The 23432-nt window shown below is 40.2% G+C and overlaps 1 protein-coding gene across 1 annotated transcript in view; it reads right to left on the bottom strand.

Annotated features, from left to right (window-relative positions):
* Window positions 1–17639, bottom strand: part of LOC123978188 (leucine-rich repeat and fibronectin type-III domain-containing protein 2-like) — a 54901-nt gene extending 37262 nt beyond the window's left edge. Inside the window, exon 1 of the mRNA XM_046061347.1 lies at window positions 17478–17639. The gene's annotated coding sequence lies outside the window, so the exon portion shown is untranslated. The remainder of the gene's footprint in view (window positions 1–17477) is intronic.
* Between the last annotated feature and the right edge of the window lie 5793 nt (window positions 17640–23432).

Below are 23432 nucleotides of genomic sequence, written 5' to 3'. Positions count from 1 at the left end.
TACTGAGGTAATAAATCAAGAAAGAAGTAGGGTCAATTTGTCATAGTGTCCGAAATCCCCGCTCATTCACTAATTCCTACTCCCTATGTAGGGAGTTGTATGTAGAGGACTATATAGTGAGTAGGGATGGGGTTCGTTAATTTTTATTGATATCGATACCCTTATTTAGACTGCTTAACAATCCAATCCGTTAACTTAACCCTCACCGTATTCCACCGTGACGGCCCGGCCTCTCGCTCTGCTGCTGCCGCTGTGTGTGTGTGTGTGTGTAGGAGCCGACAGAGAGCAGGCAGAGACTGCAGCCTCGTGATTTTTTTATCCATTGCGTTTCAAATTAAATCAGATTTGACGCTCGAGACATAACGTTACATCATAGGACCCGCAAGTCTCGATAGTAGTATCGATAAGCTCGAACCTTATTGATTTTCGGGGTTTTGAGAAATTTTGGAACCGGGTCCTTTTGGAACCGGGTCTCGATCCCCATCCCAAAAAGTGAGCATTATTATACTACTCCGATCATTATTTCGCCACCGTTAATTACGTCGTTGCCGTCGGACAATCAGTTGGTGGACTGTTTTTTCTATCAGCGCAATGCATGATGGTATATAGTGCTTGGTTAGTGACCATCAGCTGTACACTACTTTTAAAAATGCATTCTGGGATACACTGAGTGGACTACATAGGGTATAATAATTATCACTATACATACGGACAGCACTACAAAATGGCGAGCTCACAATATAGTCCACTTAATAGTGAGTAGTGGGTGATTTTGGACACAGCCGTACACTTCTATACAATCAGACTTTTTTTTTGCAATCAGTGGAGTCGCCCCCTGCTGGTCATTAAAAGAATGCAGGTTTAAGGCACTTCAGCATTAGCGTCACTTTTCAGACCTGGAGGTTGCAGCTTGTTTCTGGACCATCTCTGAGCCATGGATTCTACACCCATGTATCCTCTCTCTTCAGCAGTGCGCCGATGTAATGGCTCAGGCAGAAAGTGAAAGTTCAGCCTGGCATGGTTTCCTTGCGCTAGCTTTCTTCATGTTAACTCCTTTGTGTTATTTTAGTCTATATCTATATCTGCAATGGATTTATGCCTAGTCAAAAGTCTAGTTACAGTCTGAATAGTGAGGATGGCCCACTGAGTTGCATGGAGAATTTAATTAAAGATTTCACTCGCGACTATTTGAAATGTGATTTTTCAGATATATTTATTTAAAGCTGGAGAGCAGGACTTTTACATATAAATGAGCATCCGTTACATTCAAGCCAAACGAGTTAACACAATGCTCATTAATCCTCTCACTGTCAGGTAAATCTCTCTGTACTCGCAGTATACCAGAGTCTTTAAATGTGGTGTCAAGAACCGGTAGTGAAGTGTTTACGGCAACCGGCCAATGATTGTTTTGCCAGAGCTGAAGGGGGAGCAAACGAAGCGACAGCAGCAGCTCATGGCTGTGTTGTGTAATTACTCTCACTGTCAAAAGGGGGAGACACAAGTCCCACACTGCAGGTTTAAGTCATGACTAGTTGAAACTCAAATTCAAGATTTCAAGATTCTTCAGTGTAGATCGGAGTAGTAAAAAATGTAATTCTAGATATCTTTAATTGAGCATATTTAAATTTATAAATTATAAAACGCATGGAAATCTGAAACCAAGATATTAAAGGTCAAAACTCTACTGAATATTTTAACAAGATTTTTTCAGGAGGAGGTCGGGGTGGGTGGGTAGTCAACAAAAGGTCAGACTTTAGCACAGTAGACTGCTGTTCCTGTCGATTTCTTGCTAAATGTATAAATGTATCTGGAGATATCTGGAATTATACAGTATATCTGACTAATCAAGTGAAACCTGTTAGATGTTTCCTGTTAGATAACACAATATAAAGAGCTACAGACTTTGTTGACCTGCAAATGGCTGTCTTGGTCAGTGTAGATACTAAATGGTGAACTTTCATGTTAGCAAGCAACACTCATCCCATTGAATCACATGCAAATTATGAAATATAGTTCAAGGCACTATGTAACATCCATTCTGTGTGTTGTGGATTTTGTCCTAACCATGCTAAATTTTACATCTCACTGCCTCGATAGTCAGCAGACTGTAAAATGGTCTGACTTATTAACTTTTCAAAGCTAACAGGCGTGAAGAGAGCAGTGTTAGCAATTTCGCTGTACCCTGAAAATGTCTGCACACACTGTTTCCATATGGTGGTCCCCTAAGAGGGAGAACATGATATGCTGCTGCTCTAGGCTGCAGTGCTGTTCACTTCACATCAGCACACTGTACTATATTTAGTGCATTTACATTAATGTGAGGTAGCTGTAACAGTCAGTTGAAGCAAGTTTTTTTGTTAATTACTGTAAGAGCATTCCTGTAAGTTCTCAAATAGTGGCCTTTATTTATTTACCTTAGCTGCAGACTAAAGATTGACTTCATTTGATAGACACTTCTATTATAAACATAGCTATTTCTATTATTCTTTTCAATTTATCGTTAGAAACATCCATGTTTTTGGATCTGCACCTATTTGTTTTTTCCTGTTAGCAACAACCCTCACCCACCAACCCACCAGGGATGAAACACTTGCGCAGTAAGAGGGAAGAAGACTATATTTCAAAGAATATATTTAAGCACCAAATTTATGAATGATTCTCTCTCCGTCCTCCCACAATAGTGGGACTACTGTCCATATGCAAACCTACACCGCTGCTGTTAATGTACACTCAACACTCCCTAGATAAGGATAAGATCATTGTATTTTTATATTTTTAAGAATTGTGACTACATTTGTACTGGTAATTCTACAGTTGAAAAATAAACTTTTGTGTTTTTGTGCTTTTGCTCTCAGCCCCCCCTTTAGTGGAAAAATATATTTCCAATTGCTGGGACTGTACTTACTGAGTACACACTTCCACAGCAGTAATTCTATCAGTACAATTCATCAATTAAATCCAATTGCTTCTACGTTTGTCTGTTTTTTTGTGCAATGTTAAGCTAATGTCAATAAAAGGTAATACTTCCTTCATGTTACACATTAAAAGTGGACTGGGAAATGGAGGAATCATGGCCTTTGAACTACTGGAAGGTTTTTGGAAGTGTTAAAATGAGTTAAACAGCAGACAGAAAAACGTAACTAAACAAAAATTAAATAGCAAGTTAACATTTTTTTGAAGTACACATGACTAAATACAACAAATGAATGAAAATAGTGTTTCTATTGAAAGATAGGAGAGTGACAGGGTGATGAGTAATGGCTCTGTCTGTCTGGAAATCTGAATTATACTTAATTAATAATAATTAGCCATTAAAACTAAAGCACACAGTTGTATCTCTTCTATCTTATCTTAGAAAACAATCTTGTTGGAGCACAGCTATTGTTTAAAACTCAGCTGTGGTTTGACTGCTGTTATTTGAGAGTTTATAGTATGTTATGTTAGACTCTATTGAGATTAAGGCGGAGATTGAAATTGGTTGGGTGTGACATTCAACAAAGTAAAAGCTGAGTGACTGTGGGAAAATCCCCTTACATATTTTTTTGCTTATGCCTATTAAATGTATCCTAAACTTGAGTAACTTGGATAAGACATGGCACAGTGTAAATCATTTTGTTGACAAAAAAGCACAGATGATTTATAATCTAGTTAGAACCAGCACAGGAGGAAACATTGCGCAACACACAGCATTTCTTGGGCTCTAGCCCTGAATGTTTTCTCAAAAGCCCCAAATCTGTTAGGTTTTTAAAATAACTTCAGCTTTGTTTCACCTCAGTCTCTCTGAGTGGACTGGCAATTCAAAGGAGCATATGTTCTATTACTGGGGAAATTTCGTCATAGGTCCGCCCTAACATTGTCATAGGGGGTTTGTGTTTGTCTGTTTCAGTCACTTGTGTCACCTCAGTGAGCAAGCTCACTAGCACAACAAAGAACAGAAAGTGCTTCAGCAGCATCAGCCAGTGAGCTGCGGACAGGCGTTGTTTCAGGTGTGTGAATCTGCAGGTGGAAACACTTGGCCTAGTAGCAATGAGGTGTTGAGGTGACTAACCTAACATATTTAGCTTCAGTTTGGTAGTTTTGAAAGTTTTAAAGCTGAAGTCTGTGATAGGCACATTGGTGGGATAAGAAGAGGAGAATAGAGACATGGTGATGTTTGGCGTCGTTTTTGGATGTGTAGGGCTCCGCGGTCAAGGTAGCAACAATGAATATGCAGCGTCTGGTTAGACTTTCAAAATAAAACTAGTGGCTTATGTTGTGAAACTTAGCAATTTAATTAGGTATAGGCACCTAGGTACTTGGTTAGGTTTAGGAAAAGATCATAGTTTGGGTTAAAATAACTATATTACTTACGTGACTTAACTTAGGGAAGTTGAGTAATGTTAGTTATGTAACTTATGTAGCTTACAGAAACTAAGTAAATTCACTAAAAACAATCAATGTTCACTTTTTGTTTTGCACTGGAAACAAACACTGGTCTCCTGGGTGGATTGTAGCTAAAAATAGTAACATCAGACAATCGGCCTCTTTTTAGGTGGCAGGAGCAAAAATGACTGATCCTCAGCATTTGTTGTGTTATGGTTTTTCCCAAATGATGTACAGACCTTTAGGCATTCTATTGTCTCAAAAAGCTTGAAGAATAGATCATATAGCTGCTGTAAATAGGAAAAATCATGCTCCCCATCTCCCGGTAGGTTTGGACTAAGGCCCGAATGTTTACAACATCTGCCTCCGACCCTGGTTAAAAGCATGAAGAGGTTTGAAATGCTACCAACAGAACTGTGGCCACATTCCCTTTAACTTGATCGCAATGGATTGTTAACAGGATACAAGTGAGTATCCTGCATTTTTTTCAAATGCAAAAAAGAGCTATCTAATAAAAGCAGGGACTCAGCATGCTGACAAATGATGGTCTCTTGTAACAGAGTATCTGTGAAGAGGCATTTGTGGAAATTATGTACACACCTTCTCTTTTGCGTGATAATTTAAGTGTTTGGATTGGATGCTGGTGTAGAAGAAGAGAGCCATTTGTGTTTCTGGCCTCAGAAGTGGTACTAATTAACCTTAATAGAGTACGTGGATGATGCCAACACTGATATTAACATCCTCTTCTCTTTCTCCTCCACACAGCACACTAACTGAAAGCTCTGCCATTTATGCTGTTTGCCTCCAGTTTTTTGGTTTGTTGTAGTGCTTGCTTCCTTGAAGTTTAGGGAATGCGCCATTGTTATTGGGGGGAAGGGGGGTTGAAAACAGGGAAGGGTAGACTTTGTTTAAGAGAGCAGAGCAAGGCAGAGTCTTATTTCTTTTTTTAGTCCTTTTGTCTTACTCCATAGGTCTATTTTAGTTCTTCCCTTGCAAGATTTACTTATATAAAAAAAGAGTTCAAAAGGTTACAACAAAAACTTTCATGTGGTCATGCGGAGGATTGGGGTTTTAAAAAACACAGACCATGCAGATCTTATTACTTATACTGACTTAACGTCTCAAGTAAAGCGCACATTCTTTTTTCACCGTTGTGAAAAGGCCAATTCGTGCTGTCAGTTGGACTAAGAGACACTGATTATTATTGTGTTATGACAATGTGTGACAATCGCTAGGGAAGCTGTAATGACATCTACACAAGACACATAAAATACATTAAAACAAGAACGGCAAACTATATTTAGATTGCCTCTGAAGATAGCTCACCTTATTTAATTTTCTATGTCTGGTTATGTCATTCAGATGTGTGATTTCAACATGATCTAATGCCAGTTCTTACAACTGCTCATGTCACCGTGAGCAAAAGCCAACATGGCTGTGCGTTACAGCTGCACACAACTCTCTGTCTCTCTCTCTAACACAAGTCTGCGAGAACAGAACCTTAATGTAGCATTGGTATTAATGAGTGCTTTGGTATAGAACGGTGCGCTCTTGTCTGGAGGAAACGTTTTAAACTAGCGACTTGGCATCATGTTATTTCTTTGATTGTGATGGACAGTCAGACATCTGATCTCGAACACACCAGTTTACAACACCATCTGATCTTATTCATTTTTATTCTATTTGCTGTAATTCAGGCTGGGGTAGAATATTGCGGCCCTTCATCAGCCACTGAGCTGGGGCCCGTTCACGGTTACCAAACTCATTGGCAGTAAAACCATTTCTGGGTTCTGCACTGTTTTGTCAATGTCAAGTTCAATGAAAATATATAGACTGCGGAGGGTCACACTTTTTTAGATATATATATAAGATTCAGGCCCCCTCCCCACCACACCTCTTGTCATATTATCCCTTAGTTGTAGTAAATTGTTTTTGCAACAGGTCTTGGTTATTCTCATCACTGATGGGTAAGTCATCTGTTCAATACACAACAAGAGGGTAGAGTGTCAGTGCCTACATCAGCGCCGTCAAAAGCTAAAAAAGGTAGTTGGTATGCAGTACATATTTGAAAACAGCCAACAGAAAACTTCTTTCTTTGGCGCAGGAGAAGACACAGAAATACTCGGAGACGAGGTAAAAATACATGTTAAGGATGGAGGTGGAGGGGAATTCTTCAGATGAGGGCAAATTAGAGAGAGTTGAGGAGGAGGAGGATGTGGGAAAGTACAGGATGATTCAGTGGAGAGAGTAGGAGCGGAGGCTATTGAACATGGTACACAGTCTTATCGTGGGATGTCGAGCTGATATGTTTGGAGGGGAGGGGAGGAAGCCGTCAGCTGTCTGTCATTAGAGAGACATTAAGTTCTTTTAATTAACTCATACTGAGCATTTGTTTTTACCAATATTTATGATATAATTATTGATTGGTTAATTATTTAATTTAACTAGAGGTTAAACACTTTATATCTGCTGAAAATTAGAAGTACATATCTGGTATGGGAATATTTAGTATACAGAGGGTGGACAAATTAACTGAAACACCTGACAGGAGATGGAACAAAACACAAACACTGTATTCTATGTCACCGCAGTAAGATGTTGCTGTCTTTTAAACTAAATGATTGATTTATTCTGGTAACATAAACTGCCTTCAAATAGCTCCACTGTCTTTCCTTACAGCATAACGCCTAATTTAATTTTCAAAATAAAACACCCTGCAGAGACTTCTGATCGTAAAACAACAATAAACACATTTAAAACAGACACAAAAGGAAATCATTTAACTACGTAGCCTACTTAATCATAGTAGAAGCACAAAATGCAAACACTTATTACCAAATCAACTAAATCTTAACATGTCAACAAAATGAAGGAGGCGAAACGCTCTGATTCTGAAATGCTCCCTGTGGGAAACGGGGTCACATAGAGCCGTGAAGAAGGTAGCAGAAGCACAAAAATTACAAAATAATAGAAGTCAGTAATGTGGGGCAGGCTGCACGCTCCGCTGCTGAAATACTTCTGAGACGCTTCCAATGGACTTTGACGCCGGGCTATGGACGCATCAAAACCGTAACACGCCATAGCCGGAGTCAGTAGACTTTCAGTGCAAGAGAGTGGACATATTAGCAAGAACACCCGGCAGCAGAATGACAAAAAAATAAATAAATAAAAAGGAATTAGAACAAGTATTTCATAGCAGTAAGGTTTTCCTGTATATTAAATTGCATTGCTTAAAACTTTTTCTTATGTGCTAACAGCATATCTGTGTTCTCTTCCCTTCCTGTTATTCTCTAGGCTGAGCACTACGTGAGCTGCCTAATGAGTATGAGCGCTTTCTCCCTGACCTCGGACCCCTACGCCGCCTGTGGTGCTCTGCCTTTTAGGCCTAAGCGAGGTTTGCTCCACCCGGGGGGGCGGGAGGGGTGGCTTTGATCTACGGGAGCTGAGATTGCTACGACCCTTCTAATTCTGAGAGATGATAGTCGGCAGCATGACGGCCGACAGCCGTAATACCACCTGACAAACTGAATCAGCTTATCAGTGAACCAAACACTGAATCAGACTACGCAATAGGAGCCCATGTTGCTGAGATTTGCTTGTCACTCGTCTTGCTCTTAAACAGGTATGAAGGGTGACAAGCCAGTTTACTATAAAGCGGGTCATAGAAAGCAGGTTCTGGAAGCCTGATAGAAAAGTCAATATTATTCTGTTGAAGCTGTCATGTATTTACTCTTGCCCACTGAACATGTATTTAGGAGAGAAAACAGGGTAAAAAATTTGATATCTGTAGATATAGGGGAGAGCCAGGATGATTGAAACGCAGGATGAATGAAACACAGCGATTTTCTCCGAGACTATAAAAGTCTGATATGCCAAACTACCTCAGTACATACAGTACACAGTACTTACAAGAACCGCGAAAGATCTGGTGGATATGTCACACTTTCACAGAGTTATACGGAAGAAACTGTTTTAAATCACGGAAAGTAAATTCACACAAGCGCCTCTGTTTTTTTTTTGTTTTTTTTTAAAGTACAGTGTTTACTGTTTCATGTGCCACGGTCCTGATCACATGACAGATTAGTTAGTACTTTAACACATCCTGAAGTTTTAAATGTCAAAGTTTTACAGTTTAGAAGCTAGTAAAGTTTAAAAGTCAGGAGTCATCATATCCATTAGATACTGCAGGAGGGGGGCAGAGTCCACTAGGCTGCAGGCTGGACCACCAGGATACTCACAGGCAAATACTAGGGTCTTCACAGTGGACCAGGAAAACAGGCTGCAGATGACCATAAAAAGGGTAGAGTTAATAAAATCGTGTTAACTGTTTGTATATTTATTAAATACTGTATTAAGAAAAAGGACATAATATGTTTGCAATTGCAAATTACACTGTTAAGCATTCTAAATAAAAACAAGAATAACATAAACAATTGAAATGTATATCGTTGTGTTTCATCCGTCCCACACAGTAGGGACGAATGAAACAACCTTTCGTTTAAAGTCGTTTTTACACATTTTTACAAGATAGCACCTGCTATTGATAGAACACACTTGTGAGTTGTTGATCACAACAACAAATTATTTCTGTCTTTAACGTTATCTTTTAAAATGACGTATCTGAAAAGTGTTTCAATCATCCCGTCTCTCCCCTACTTTGATTATTGTTTAACATAAAGACCCGCAACCTTTCAATCCAATGAGCAGGCAGCAGAGCTTCAATCAAAATGAAAACAGTGCAACTGACCCTTCTAAGCCCCGCCCCCCCTTAGTTACTGTTGCTAAGTCCAAAAAACTGTCTATTACTGCAATCCCCGGAGAAATATTGTCAAATTGGTTGGAAAAAGCGATCTCAGAAAGAAGCACACAGTTTTGCCGTTGCATTATACATTTGAAGGTTGTATTCAGGATGTCAAACTGAAAAAAATCTTCTATCTTTCATTTTCTTCTAAAGCCTACCGATCACACAGTAGAAGTAAACCACACGATCCCCCGACGATTGGGACAAAAGTCAACAATGTTAGGGATCAACACTGTTCCTGTAAAGCTGGGTAGGCCTCTGTTCATTATTACAAACATTAAAAAGCACAACAGTAGGGCTTTAGGAAGTTAGCTAGCGTTAGCTAAGTAACATTACATTAGGAACAACCCACAGCCGACATTTTTCTGGATTTATTTCAGGTTTTGGAACGAGAATAAAACGTACTTCTCTTATCAACCTCTCTGGGTAGTGACTGTAACTATTACAAGAGCCCCAGGAACAGCGTTTGACCATGTCTTAGTAAAATACAGCAAAAAAAAAGCTAGAAAACAACTCTTTTTGCATTAGAGTCAATGGAGCGCAGCCATGAAAGTGTCGGACCTCAGTTAGAGCGAGTCCATTACTGCGCTGTGATTGGCCAGCTGTGTATTCGGGGCGTGGCTTAGCGAAGGGTCAATTACAGCAGAATATGTGAATGATAATAATTCCAGTCACCAGCAGACATCCCTTAACGACCCCTTGTATTTAAACTGAAACTCACCAAAATCTGTGAACGTGATGTGTCAAGTCCTGCTTTTGATTGTCTCTATAGTCACTCAGTGTTTCCCACAGGATTTTAAGAGACTATGGTGGGTGGGACACTCTCGGGGAGTCCGTTGGGCATGCACCCCTATAAGAAAATTTTGTACATTTTAAAGTTAAGTGCATTAATTTGGTGCAGTATCTATGAAGAACTTTGTACGCTTGTAAACAATGTTGTGCTCTAATAAACTATTTGATCATAAACCTATTGTAGAGCTATAAATGGTGATGAACAGCAACAAAAGTCAACTAATTTAATGTTTTTCCAAAAACCCTAAATCAAAGAATAGAAAATAGAATAAACAATTTCCCTAACATGTTATTGTTGTTTTTTGTTTTTTTTTTACTTTTAATGGACACATGTAAGATGTTTTATACTTTCAGTGAATTTAATCCAATTAATTTTATTCCCATACTGTTTAGATACCTTATTTTGAAAACTCGGCCTTGTCACATTTGTCCTCACGCTAAATTCATTAAGTCCGACCAGAGTCTGACCCAATTTGATAAATAATGCTGCATGTGGTTCTCGTATCAGCTCGCACTGGCGTGGCTAGCTTAATCGCCTTCTCACAGACGAGTGACAGAAACAGGCCGTTAACGTTGCCGTAGTTATCTAAGAATAAAAGTGGTCGTCTCGAGTCAAATGCCAAAGTGTGCGAGCTTACAGCAGCGGCGCAAAACACAACTTCAGAGGTCTGAAATGTAATTGTGAGATGTTTAAAAAATATTTTCAGTTCATTTTGAAACTATGGCGGAGCAAATTAGACTATGGCGGGCCGCCATGGTCTCGTTAATTAATGGGAAACACTGGTCACTTACATCATCCCTGCAGATCCAAGAATAATTCTATTGGGAGACACGTCTGGGATAAAAGTAAACAAAAACATACTTAAATTTATTAGAATTGCTCTTATTACCGCTAATAAATGTTTAGACATGCAGAGGAAAGACGAGCAACCACCTTCAGCTACTAGGTGGACCAAAGAAGAAGCATCATGTACACCACTGAGTACACAAAGTGGTTTAGTGAGTGGTGGTGAGAGGGAAGGGGGAGCTGTTCTGGGACATAGTTCCGTATTATTTTGTGCATCGTTATGTATGTCAGCTCAAGGGTTATTATGCTACAAAACTAATAGAGATAATGTAGAAAAAATAGTCACTTACATGAACTTTTAATGAAGTTATTAACATTTTCTAAAAGTCTCTGAGTGGCACAGGCAACAATGAGAACTTCATTTTGTTTTTTTAGTATCAAATCCAGGGTCTCGTTTCACAAAAGCGATTTTGCCAGCAATGTTTACACGCAGATCCCAAATAGTAACATCACGCTTCACAAATGATTGCTGCATGCAAATGTTGCAAATTTTGTAAAATGGCCCCAGATACTGTAGCCTTTGTGTTTACTTTTTTCCCTTTAATCTAAACATGGTAAGTTTTAAGGGTCTTTTAAGAAATAAAAGAGCTCTGTTTTTCTTGGAAATGTAAAGCAAAATGGCAGACTAATTAATATACTTTGAGTTTGTACACAGCAGGCAAGATAAGGCACAAAGGCTTCTTTATCTCATGTTGCAAGTTTCATTAATCAACCCCCCCCCCCCCGACCCTACTTCATCCCACACAGGAGATCCCTGTAGGATTGTAAATTTATCTGCACTTTTTGAGAGACCATGTTTGGTGAATTTCACGGGGGCCATGACAGCCATGGCCGCCCCTCAGCTTGACCTTACGCCCCTCAACAAACGATGTGCCCTGTGGACACAGTGGCCTTGATGCCCTGCCCACATTTCCCCAGCTGATGTTGCCACTTTCTCCCCCTGCCTGTGTTCTGTCAGTTCACTGTTTCTGCTGAGATTCTGAATTCTTGTTGGGCAACATCAACTGAAATGCTGCGCATTTAGAGGGTCGTTTGGGGCCTGGTATGAACCAAGCCGACGTGCTCGTCATTGTCAAGCGAGAGAGTGCATGTAGACGAGAGAGAGAGGGATGGACAGAAATGTTGACGTGATATAAAAACTGTCTTTGATCACAAAGCCTAACATTACTTTGCAGCTCTGTGGTTTATCAGTAAAGTGTCTGAACTCCGCTGCAGACTGGAATCTCTGTTAACTGACAAACAGACGCTCGTCTCCTCTTTGAAACGTCTAGATCCTCACTGTGCTGCCTTATTACAAACTATGAAGAGCTGGTTGAGGGTCACATCTTGTCCAGGCACTGTCTCTCCCTCTGCTACAGTTCTCATGCATTAGTTCCTGTTGTTGACTGTGCAAAGCAGCTGTTTTGACACATATGTCGGTGTGTGCTGAGGTGTAAACAAAAACAGGTTAGGTTCTCCAGTCAGTACCACTGACCAAGGCACTGGCTCAGACCTGGAGTTGGTCCCCAGGCGCTGTGCAGTGGCTGCCCACTACTCCCCTGAGGGATGGGTTAAATGCAAGCAAATCGCTTTTGTGCAACAGGTTCCAGATTTTAATGAGAACAAAAACAATTCATGAGTAGCTACAGTTTTGTGAACATAATAATGAGAAATTGGCAAACGGATTAGTTTTACTTTTGAAAAAGTTGGAATGTAAGTGAAATTGAGTGAGTGCAAGAGAAAACTCAGATCCTTCATCGATTTCAGCATCCCATTTGCGTCAGTCTAAGTGGGAGATGTAGAACTTAAAGGTGATTTGAAAAGACTTTTGAAGCCTCAAGCAAGCGAAGCTGCTCATAAGGGGATGCAACTCAATACTTGAAGCAAGGCTGGCCAGAGATTGTGTACACTCGATGTGGCGTGTTAATATCCCCACATTATCCATGAAACGTAATCAGAAGGATTTCAGCCTGGGAAGGCTCTGAATTTCACGGGCAATTCTCAGATTGATCCACTCAGCTGCACTCGCTGCTCAGGCTCTTTAGGGATAAGAGGACCCGAGTGAAATAATATGACTGAAAAAATACATGAAATCCTGTCAGTGGGAAATTTCATTGACCTGACAGAGAAAAGGCATAGCTCTGCTCTGAACCCTCCCCTGTGGGTTTCTCAAGAAATCTGAAACTTCAAAGGAACACCAACGGTATAGGGCCGAAAAGACCAGTATAGTCAAGTCAAGCCAATTTTATTTTTATAGCCCAATATCATAAATTACAAATTCGCCTCAAGGGGCTTTATAATCTGTGCAGCATATGACACCCCCTGTCCGTCATTTTGACTGACAGGGTCCTTTTAATTTTAATAATGATAATGAGCAAATAGGTATAGTTTAATGATCGTTATGTATGTTTTTTTTCAAACAGATCTTGTGAATCCGATATTGTTTTTCAGCCGACAATACAGAGTGTTATGTAGTATGGAATCAGTCCACAGTACAGTTCTCTCTGTTTAGTTTGCTGCGTATCTACTAGCTAGCGCTTTAGTGAAGTTTTTAAAACCACTCACACTAAAGGATGTTGTCTCTGTCTGAAGAATATCAGCTGCTGCCATCAAACTAATGATTAAGAGTCCAACAGGCTTGACTGAACAGGTTAAAGAAGTCTTTTGCTCTGTAAATCAGAGTGTGGGTACTCAGTATGCCTCAGTGTTCCTGTGTAGACTAAGCACTGAATGTAAAAGGAAGCAATTCATTGACTGCTCTGCAGCCACTTTTGTAATGTCTGATGTGAAACGTCTTAGGACGCAAGGCACATTTCAGAAAATATTCTGATAATAAAGTGAAATCAAAATCCAATCTCAAATGTGTGCTAAATTTGTCATTTCTCTATAGAAATCTATTTAGGTTACCTGTAAGTCATGTTTTCTCCAAGTGACTGGTTAAAAATAACCTTCTCCGTTTATAAATAAGTCTCCTTCAGTACTTTATAAACACCTGATATAGACATGAAGTTTAATTTTTCTGAAAAAATAAATAAATCAGTTTTAATTGCAGAAATATCGCATTAGATATTTTCTTCATATTGTTCAGTATAAAGTATGCCTCCATCTAAGGCACTACACATCTACACAGAAAGAAGCACAAAATCATACACATATCCACAGTTATTTAAGCCGTGGACTTTTTGCAAAGGCACCAAAAAGTGAATGTACACTGCATTCAACATGTTTCTATTGGCTCTTTTGTATGATTGTGTTGCTCTGTGTTTTCCTGTCCTACCTGCTTGCTACAGATTGATTTGCTGTTTGAGGGCTGGAAGGTGATGCATGGCTGCCCTCTGTGGATGAAAGAGGCATCTGCTGTCAGTGCCTTTAAAGTCAAGCATCTGTCATTCCTAAGGACATCTTTGGATTAGCTTGAAGAGTGATGAACCCCACACAGCTCCTACAGCACTGATAGATCCCGCCTATGAACACACCAGCTGCTCTTCTCAAACTAGTCCAGCATCACTGCTCAAATATACAGTATTCCTATATGATTTTTCAACAATGAGGACATTTTTCCTTTTGGACTCCAAAATGGCTCAATATCTCAGAAGAACTGCTTCTTCACGTTGTCCTGTCTTCCTGGGCAGGTAAGTTTTTTGCAAACATTGATTTGCATAAAGTATAAAAGCTGCTCTGTATCAGCCTGAAGGCAATTCTTGTTACTACTTCCCCTTTTCCGCAGTCTTGTTACTGCCGCTTATTGGATATGTGAATCCACTAAAGACTGTAGTCAGCCTCAGCAATCAGAAGTAACGTATCTCTAACATCCATGCAGCGTTCAGCTCTGCCAATCAGAAGGAGTGCACCATAGGTCAATCCCAGCTCAACCGGCTTGGTCCAAGATGGTAGTGTGCCAGAAAGAAAAAAAAAAAAGAATTATGGTCTACTAACTGATTCCTAACCATTAGAGTATTAAAATCAGACAACAAAACATAAAATCCTAAATAGGATAACGTCTATAAAGTTCAGGCCAATGTAAGAAATGATCTCAGTAATTTCATTGGTGGCCCCCTGATCTTTCCTCTAGTGTCCACATCATGCAAACATGTTGATACAAAACAAATATTCCAACATGCAGATTACTGAGCACATTCGTGCACATATCACACAATAAATGAAAGGGGAAAAGCCAAAAAGCATAAAATTACCTCTTTAAAATTTTGAACATACATCCATGGTCCCCACAGGATGAATCCTGACATTAGTGAGCCCCTGCATTTTCATCTAGTCACTAGAGCTGCCCCTAACTAAAGATGTTCAGAATCGACTAGTAGTCTTTGGTCAACTAGTCGTCACATATATGTAAATATAAATGCAAGATGCTGAAAATGTAAATGCTCCGTATTTGTATAGCGCCTTTCTAGTCTTTTCGACCACTCAAAGCGCTTTTACACTACATCTGCATTGACCATTCACACACTGAACCTAAGTGCTCAAACAGAAACTAACATTCTCACACATTTATACACTGGTAGAACAGCCACCAGGGGCAATTCCGGGTTCATTATCTTGCCCAATGATACTTTGACATGCAGCCTGGAGGATTGAACCGCCGACCTTCCGCTCTATCTCCTGTGCCACAGCCGCTCCAGAGATGCTCACAAGTCGTTAAGCTAGAGTCCAAGTCAAGTCTCAAGTCACTCGTGGTTATAATGAATGTTGTATCACCTGCTGCGTTTAATCCAGGCTGCTTATAAAACTGCATAGCTATAAGGAATTCTGTAACTGTAACCTGTTTTTCACTTACAGAGCAGAACCATGTAATTTGCGATGCAACTAATGACAGCTTATTAACTACTGTAAGTCAACACACAGCCCAGACTCTCAAACCAGTGTAACGTTATAACTAAATAAATAATAATAATAATAATAATAATAATTAATGTGATGGCAGCCAGTGGGACGTAAATGATTATGTTAATCGACTACCACAAGTTTGGCAAGCAAACAAACGCAGTCGGAGTTAACCTCCCATAGGTCGTAGCTAAAGCAACAAGCAAGCTAACGTCTACACAGCCATCATCCAGTCTGTCATCTGCACCTCCATCACTGTCTGGTTTCTATCTGCCACCAAAAAGGACAGGAGCAGACTACAACGGACAGTCAGAACCGCAGAAAAAAATCATCGGTGCCAACCTGCCCTCCATTCAGGACTTATACATTTCCAGAGTCAGGAAACGGGCAGGAAACATCACTGCAGATCCATCTCACCCCGGCATTGTGCGCAAAAACCAACAGACTCAAGAACAGTTTCTTCCCACAAGCCATCACTCTGATGAACAGCTGACTCTGACTCACAATGTCAGGAACTATTCCTGTGCAATAACCCAGTAACTCTGCCACCTGTTTACTGGCTACCACTTACTATTTATTCATCATTCTCTATTTCAGAGCTCTATTGCACTCTGCTCATTGCACTATTGTCTCTGTCTGTTTTTGTTCATAGTGTGTTTATATGTGTTCTCTATACTGTAGCCTGTGTGTGATTATTATTGTCAGATCAGATTATTGTCAGCACATCGTGAGCATTGTACAATTGTACAGAGTCAAACTCCTCATATGTGTACACATGGCAATAGAGGGTATGTGTTGATGTCACTTCCCCTTCCAGAACACGCTGGACTGAGTGGCAAAACATCTGTTACCATGGCTGCGTTTAGCAAACTGGGAGTAAAACAAGTGATTATTTGCTCAAATTAAAGGCGGTCGGACTCGACAGTGATCCTAACTGCTTACCAAAGAACCAGTAGTCCAGTTCTTTCCCATATTAGATGTGTTGTTTGTGTTTTAGCTGATTCAAGCTAACACTGCTGCTCGTCTTTTTGCCACTCAGTGAGCGTAACTATGTTCTGTGACATCATGCGCATACCCTCTCTAAAGCTTATTCTGATTCTGAGATGGCCAATGCTGAGCTAAACATGTTCACTAACTTTAGGTTACTAACCTATTTTGCATTCAGCGCTTCTTTTGTTTGGGTCTTGTTGTATGAAGTTTTAAAGCCAAATTTTTGATGTTTGATACACACGTTCATGTTTCCCTCAGGGTATATTGGATTAAGTTTGGTGAGCCCCTGACTTCAGCAACAACATTTTTATTAATACTTTGGTTTATGACCAAATACCTGAAAATAAATGACCTTTCCCATCAGTCTCAACTGTACTTTGTGTGTACTGCTAAGTAACAAATGTTAGCATGCTAACATGCTAAACTAAGATGGTGAACATTGTAAATATTATACCTGTTTAAACATCAGCATGTTAGCATTGTCACAGTGAGCATGTTAGCTTGCTTACATTAACATTTAGCTGAAAGCGCAACTATGCCTAAGTACAGCCTCACAGAGTAAGTATGGTTGAGAACACTTGGTCAGATACAGTCAAATACGGATCTCAGTATCAGTCTGGCTCTACTAAGAACATCATTAGTATAATCATCTGTGTGTTGTTTGTTGGATCTACCACTCGCATTGTTGGGTGTAATGGATCACAGACTCTAAGGGCTGCTAGGTAGGCTTTAGAGAAAAAGTCATGTTGTAGTACAATCTGCAACAGAAAGCTCTCTCCCCAGGTACGACCTTGTACAGTTAACTGTTTTGTTGTATTGCAGTTGGGCACAGATTGTTTGTCTTTCTGTGTTTCTGGCAGGTCTTACCTGCACTGTGCTATCTCTCTGCCATAGGTTCACTCATGGGCTCAGCCCGCTAATCACAGCCTCCACACCTCTCACTCCCACACCAACAGAAACAGCCGACCTGGAGGACACAGATTGACAGCACACTTTCAGCTCAGACATGCTCTGTCACGCAAAAACAAAAGTTACAGTCAAGCATGCGGGCTCTAACAAGCACCCTGCAGAAAGACATAATTTAAGGACCACACAACTGTTTTCACCATATTACTTTACAAAACTGCTGACCATTTTTAAGTAAACCAAAACAATTTCAAATTTTAAAGGAATAGTTCATTGCCGTAACACACAGTTGTTGTTGTTGTTGTTTGATTTTATTATTTTTATTTAACCAGATGTTCTCATTGAGATTTAAAAACTCTTTACCAGGAGGGACCTGGCCAAAATAGCAGCATATTGACAGAGCACTTACAGAGAACACCAGACACACCGGCACTCAACGATTTTTAAGATACACAAATAAACAGTATAACTTTAAGACCACTTAAAAGTGCAATTTGTACATAGGTTTAAATGAATTGGTTATTTTAAAAGCAGTGACAACAATTCATAGCTTCTAGTTCCAAGTCTTTCATCAAGTGTTTAAATTCACCAAAGGAAATCAGATCTCTCAGCTGCAAGTCAGTCTGCAGTGTATTCTAGTCAGAGGGAGCACTGAGCTCTGTACAAACCGTAGGTGCAGAAAACAAATATCTGTGTGGCAATGCAGTGTGCAGATAAATAATTTTGATATCTATATGTTTACAGTATATGTACTGTAGGAGTCAGACATGCATGTTTATCAACTCTTTTCTTCACTGCACTGCAGTGGCAGGACAGTGAGTCAGCGTATCAGCAACATTTCTTTTTAACTGTATTTCAATTACATGCAATTTGAAAGATTAAAATCATACATTGTGTTTTGTAGGGCTGCCCCCGACTACAGATTTTCCTAGTTGACCAGTAGTCCTTAGTTCAAGCCATTAATCGACTAGTCATCACACGCTTATGATAATAATTTAATAATAATTTAAAAATACATTTTTGCAGCATCAGAAAATGGTTTAAGTTAGAGACCTGAAAGAGTGTTATAAGTAACAATATAAACACAGTGCTCCATTACAGAGAAATACAAAACCGTAGTAATGAGCCTTTAAAATATAAATTTTTCAAGTGGCAAAAAGCGAGCTGCTTGTTAGCGACGAGTGGTAATGATTCTGAATGTGTCGGAACAACAAGCAAGGGGACTGAACATTTACATTTAGCTGACACTTTTATCTTTTATCCTAGAATTGCTATACATGTCAGATGTCGCAGGGTTAAGTGTCTTGCTCAGGGACACATTGGTGGATGGGTCACAGTGGGGGACTGAACCCGGGTCTCTCACACCAAAGGAATAGTCTTATCCATTGCGTCATCACCACCCCACTATTTTGTACATTTATTTCAAAACATGCTCATTCCGGCGCCACTCCCCGGCAGCTTTTCCCGCTGAAGCCCACCCCCCCGGGTTGTTCTGAATGAATTGCCTCAATGAATAGATGTTTAGGGTGTATAGGGTGTTTTGGCTTTAGTTTGGTGAGCCCCTGACTTATCTACTGCCATTATCAGGCCAACATTTTTATTAATACTTTGGTTTATGATCAAATGCCTGCAAAACAAATGACAGCATTCCCCGTTGCTGCCCTGCGCCCGAAAACCTCTTCATCCCAGCGGTGTGAACAAACACTAACACTCTCACACCACTTCAAGCTCCCAGTCCAGGTGCAGTCAGATTATATGACAGCTAACTAAGCAAAACTAGCTAAAGGCAGCAGTTATTAGGGGGCAGCTCTAATGTTTGGTCATTATCTCACTACAGCCATTTGAGTTTGCCAACACACACCTTCAGCAGTGACTGACACGCACCACAAGCAAGTATCCATTAATGTTCTCCTATCAAACATCCCTAAAGATGGCCTCAACGTTTGCAAGCAGTACAGCATTTGTCAAATGAGCTTCCTTGTCTTTAGCAACATCTACATAGGTAAGTCTAAGCGTTTGCCTATACGCCTCTGGGACAAATTCATACACATGCAGGATTGCAGCTTTAACAGAGTCGTCCTGTAAGCTATTCTCTATGGGGAGGGCTTATACTGCCTCTTGAGCTTTGCCTTGAATTTTACACTGTAACAGCATTGACCAAACATCCGGAGGCCAAAGGAGAGCACTGTCAATCGGGCCTCATCGCCAAAAATGATCATATCAAAGAAGAGTGAGGGGCGTTTTCACCTGACCCTCTAACCTGCCAACACCCTTTTACGTGATAACTTAAAGAGAATCTGTGTCTTGGCTTGCTAAGCCCTCACTATGAGGGCTCCTATCTACCGCTCAACAAACTTGCAACTGTTTGCGGTCCTGGATCCACAATGATGATACGAGCTCCCCATTGACACCTTAAAAAACAAACTCTACACATCTTCCGCCACAGACCTGAAACTCCTCTTCACACTGCAACTTGAACAATAATAAAACTTTCTCTATCTCTTTTGTTTCTAAATGTATTACTTGAAGCAGTTCAGCATATTTGATGAACTTGATATACTTGCATGATTGTTGTAATTTGTGGGTTGTATCCATCCATCCATCCATCGTCAACCGCTTATCCTGTGTACAGGGTTGCGGGGGGCTGGAGCCAATCCCAGCTGACATCGGGCAAAAGGCGGGGTACACCCTGGACAGGTCGCCTGTCCATCGCAGGTGGGTTGTATCCACATGGTTGAATTTACTTATTGTGAGTGGCATTAAGTAAAAGCATTGGCTAAGTCCATGTAATGTAATACTCAGAGTGTTCTGCAAAGAGTCTTGTTTCTGCCTGTTTTTTTAATCAAGTCCTTTTCTATTGTGGACCCGGATACATTGTGTGGCAGTCTGACAATCTGAGTGAGAACAGTTTGATTTTCAAAGCGAATTTACAGGATAACTTGGAGAGGATCTGTGTCTGGGGGTTCTTCTCTCGGACCCCCTTTCTATCGTCTTTACACCAAGTTACAAAATTCTGTAGCACTTGAAGCGGAACATATTTGATGAAGTTGGTGTATTTGCCTGATTTTTTGCAATTCTTGAATTGTACCCACATGGTTAAATGCACTTACTATAAGTCACTTTGGATGAAAAGATAAATGCACCAGCTAAATAAATGTAAGTAACAGTACACACACAAAGACACACACAGAAAGTTATACATACATCACTATGCCCCACCACACACTCTACACACTTGAGGAAAGTGGAAATTAGATGTTCAGCTCAAATAGCTTTCTGTCCAGCTATGATTAATAGAGTATCAGCCAGGCCCAGTGCAGGAAAACCCTCCTGAAATCAGTTCCTGTAACACCAGCATCACTGTAACTAATATTCATGGAAACTCTGTTGGGACAAAGATAAATGATGATGACTTGTGGTTTTTGCTGTGCTGACATTTACAGCTAATTTACACATTTTGTATTTGAGCTATTTAGCACATGTTCCGTTTCAGAGTAAATGGCAATGCTAGCTTTAGTCTCAACAGAGCTAATGTATTTCCTTTCCAGTTGTTGTTAGTTGTGATGTCTGATCTGTTTCCAACCCAACCTTTGTACCACTTGAGTTCACAGAATGTGAATTTGAGCAATGGATGTCTACTGTCTACTGCACTCATCGTTTTTTCTCCCGCAGCACTCCGGCTTGGGAAACAGAAGAGAGAGCAGTGTCTGGGGTTTTTAAATTTTAACAGCTTTACGTCTTCGATGAATTCAAACAGCGCAGAACAGAACAGGACCACATACAGACCTTGTGTCAATATCTGCAAAGCCGATGAGATGCGAGAGGAGACATGGCAACCTGATCCCACAATCATTTACAGAATGGAAATAGGATGGGAGCATCTAGTCAACCTGTCAGAGACCAGTCTCATAATACTTGCATCTACATATTCATCTGACTTTTAACAGCTGAGTGATCACACCTCTTTATAGTTTCTGTCAGTTCCAAAATAGAAAGACCAAAATCTGATATATTGAATGTGAGACACTGGTTAAAAGTGAAAAGTATGGGAAACAGCTCCAAGGTGCAGTATAAGTTATTCTTAATAAACTAGAAAAAGACACTTAAAACAGCGTGTACATGCCAGCTGTGATCCAACCACACTTGTGATAAACATGCATGAGAGCAACTGAACACTAATTGAGACCAGTTCCTGTGTGGGGTATGATCTGAGCCCAGTGCTGTCTACACTTAAGCATGATAACCACACATTTAAAGCCTCAGTATCTTCAAACCTTACAGCTCTGACCTAGGTGACTCTCATTATTTATGAATGGCCAAAAGTATTCGGACATTCCTGTCCACCTCCTTGTGTGTGTGAGTGTGTGTTAATGCATTCTGCACTGTGGGAGGCCTTCATATGAAGGAGCTTCTCCCAGAAATGAAGCTAATCCATCCTGACAGAAAATCACTGCTGCACCAAAATGTTTAATAACCTACTTTTCATGATTACACCATGGTACACCTGGAAAGCTCATTAGCTTTAGGTTATCAAGATGAAAGATTCAAAGGCTTTTTATAAGTCAATTAAAAGAGATGAAAGATAATGAGCTTGATGGAAAGCTTTAATAGGTTTTCTGTTATATGTCTTGTTAAATAAGATAACGCATTTTCAAAGGGCTCAGCTCCCAATATAGGTTGTGTGTGGTGGGATGTTGTACAGTTAGTGCTTACTGGTGCTTAAAATAACGGTATATTTAAACCTGGCTTCTTTCCCATATATGCCACTAGTGTGGCTCTGTGGATTGTGCAAAAATTTCACTCACTACCTCCGATGTAGAGATTCAAGGACTCAAGAAATAACTTATATGGCTAACTCCATGGGGGATCTACATCTGGGTACCTTGAAAGCTGACCATACCACCCTGCATATATCTGTGCACATGCATTTGCTTGCATGTGCGAGGCTTCTCTTTCTCTGTGGTTATACTGTCTAATGATGAAACTCATAAACCTTAACCTGTGAATTATTCCGAGGAAAACCGCCAGACATCCCTTCAGATTTCCCTTTCATGAGCTACTGTATTTATTTGAAGCACAGCACACAGACAAGGAGATAAATCAAATGGAAGACGATAAAAGCAGCATAGAGGCCGAGGCAGAAAGACATCATCCCTCGGTAATCTGGTGGTGTTGTTGCACTCACTGCTCTCCTGTGCTTACTGAGGAGGAACATTTTTGCTTCAGATGCCAGACTTAGAAAATCTAGATTCAATTCAATTAAATTAAATTTTATTTATATAGCGCCAATTCATAACAGAAGTTATCTCATTACACTTTTCATAGAGCAGGTCTAGACTGTATTCTTTGTAATATTATTAACAAAGACCCAACAATTCCTACCATAAGCAAGCACGTGGTTACACAGGCATGGAAAAACTGCCTTTTAGCAGGTAGAAACCTTGTAAAGAACCATGACTCAGGGTGGGCCGCCGTCTCCCTCGACTGATTGGAGGTTGCTTATGATTATGTATATATAAAAAGCTATTTTATGTGAGTGACTGTAATATCTGTTACCCCCCAGCAATTAACACTAGCAACTGGTTATACATTTTCCTTGACCCACTATGATCCAAAATGACATTAGTAGCTGAGACCAAGAGCTAGCAAGTTGACCCTGATGTAGATCCCTGCGCCATGATGGTCCAAGCTGCTGATGCTTGTGTTTACTTTCAGTCGGACTTAGAGGCAAAAATCATGTTTATTTGGAAAGCTGTAGGAGGCTCGTGCAGCTTGCCCTGGCATACTTTGCTTTGCATGACTCCTCGTTTCCCTTAATCCCCTAATTTCCCCTAATCCCCAAAACACACCATGTTGAAATATACCAGAATTGTTTTATGCTGGCAGAAATAAAAGGGTGTATTTACTCTAAAAACA

Source organism: Micropterus dolomieu, linkage group LG10 (genome assembly GCF_021292245.1).
Source record: "Micropterus dolomieu isolate WLL.071019.BEF.003 ecotype Adirondacks linkage group LG10, ASM2129224v1, whole genome shotgun sequence".
Taxonomy (NCBI): domain Eukaryota; kingdom Metazoa; phylum Chordata; class Actinopteri; order Centrarchiformes; family Centrarchidae; genus Micropterus; species Micropterus dolomieu.
Note: the sequence above shows the minus strand (reverse complement) of the source record. Positions and strands in the feature narration are given on the sequence as shown.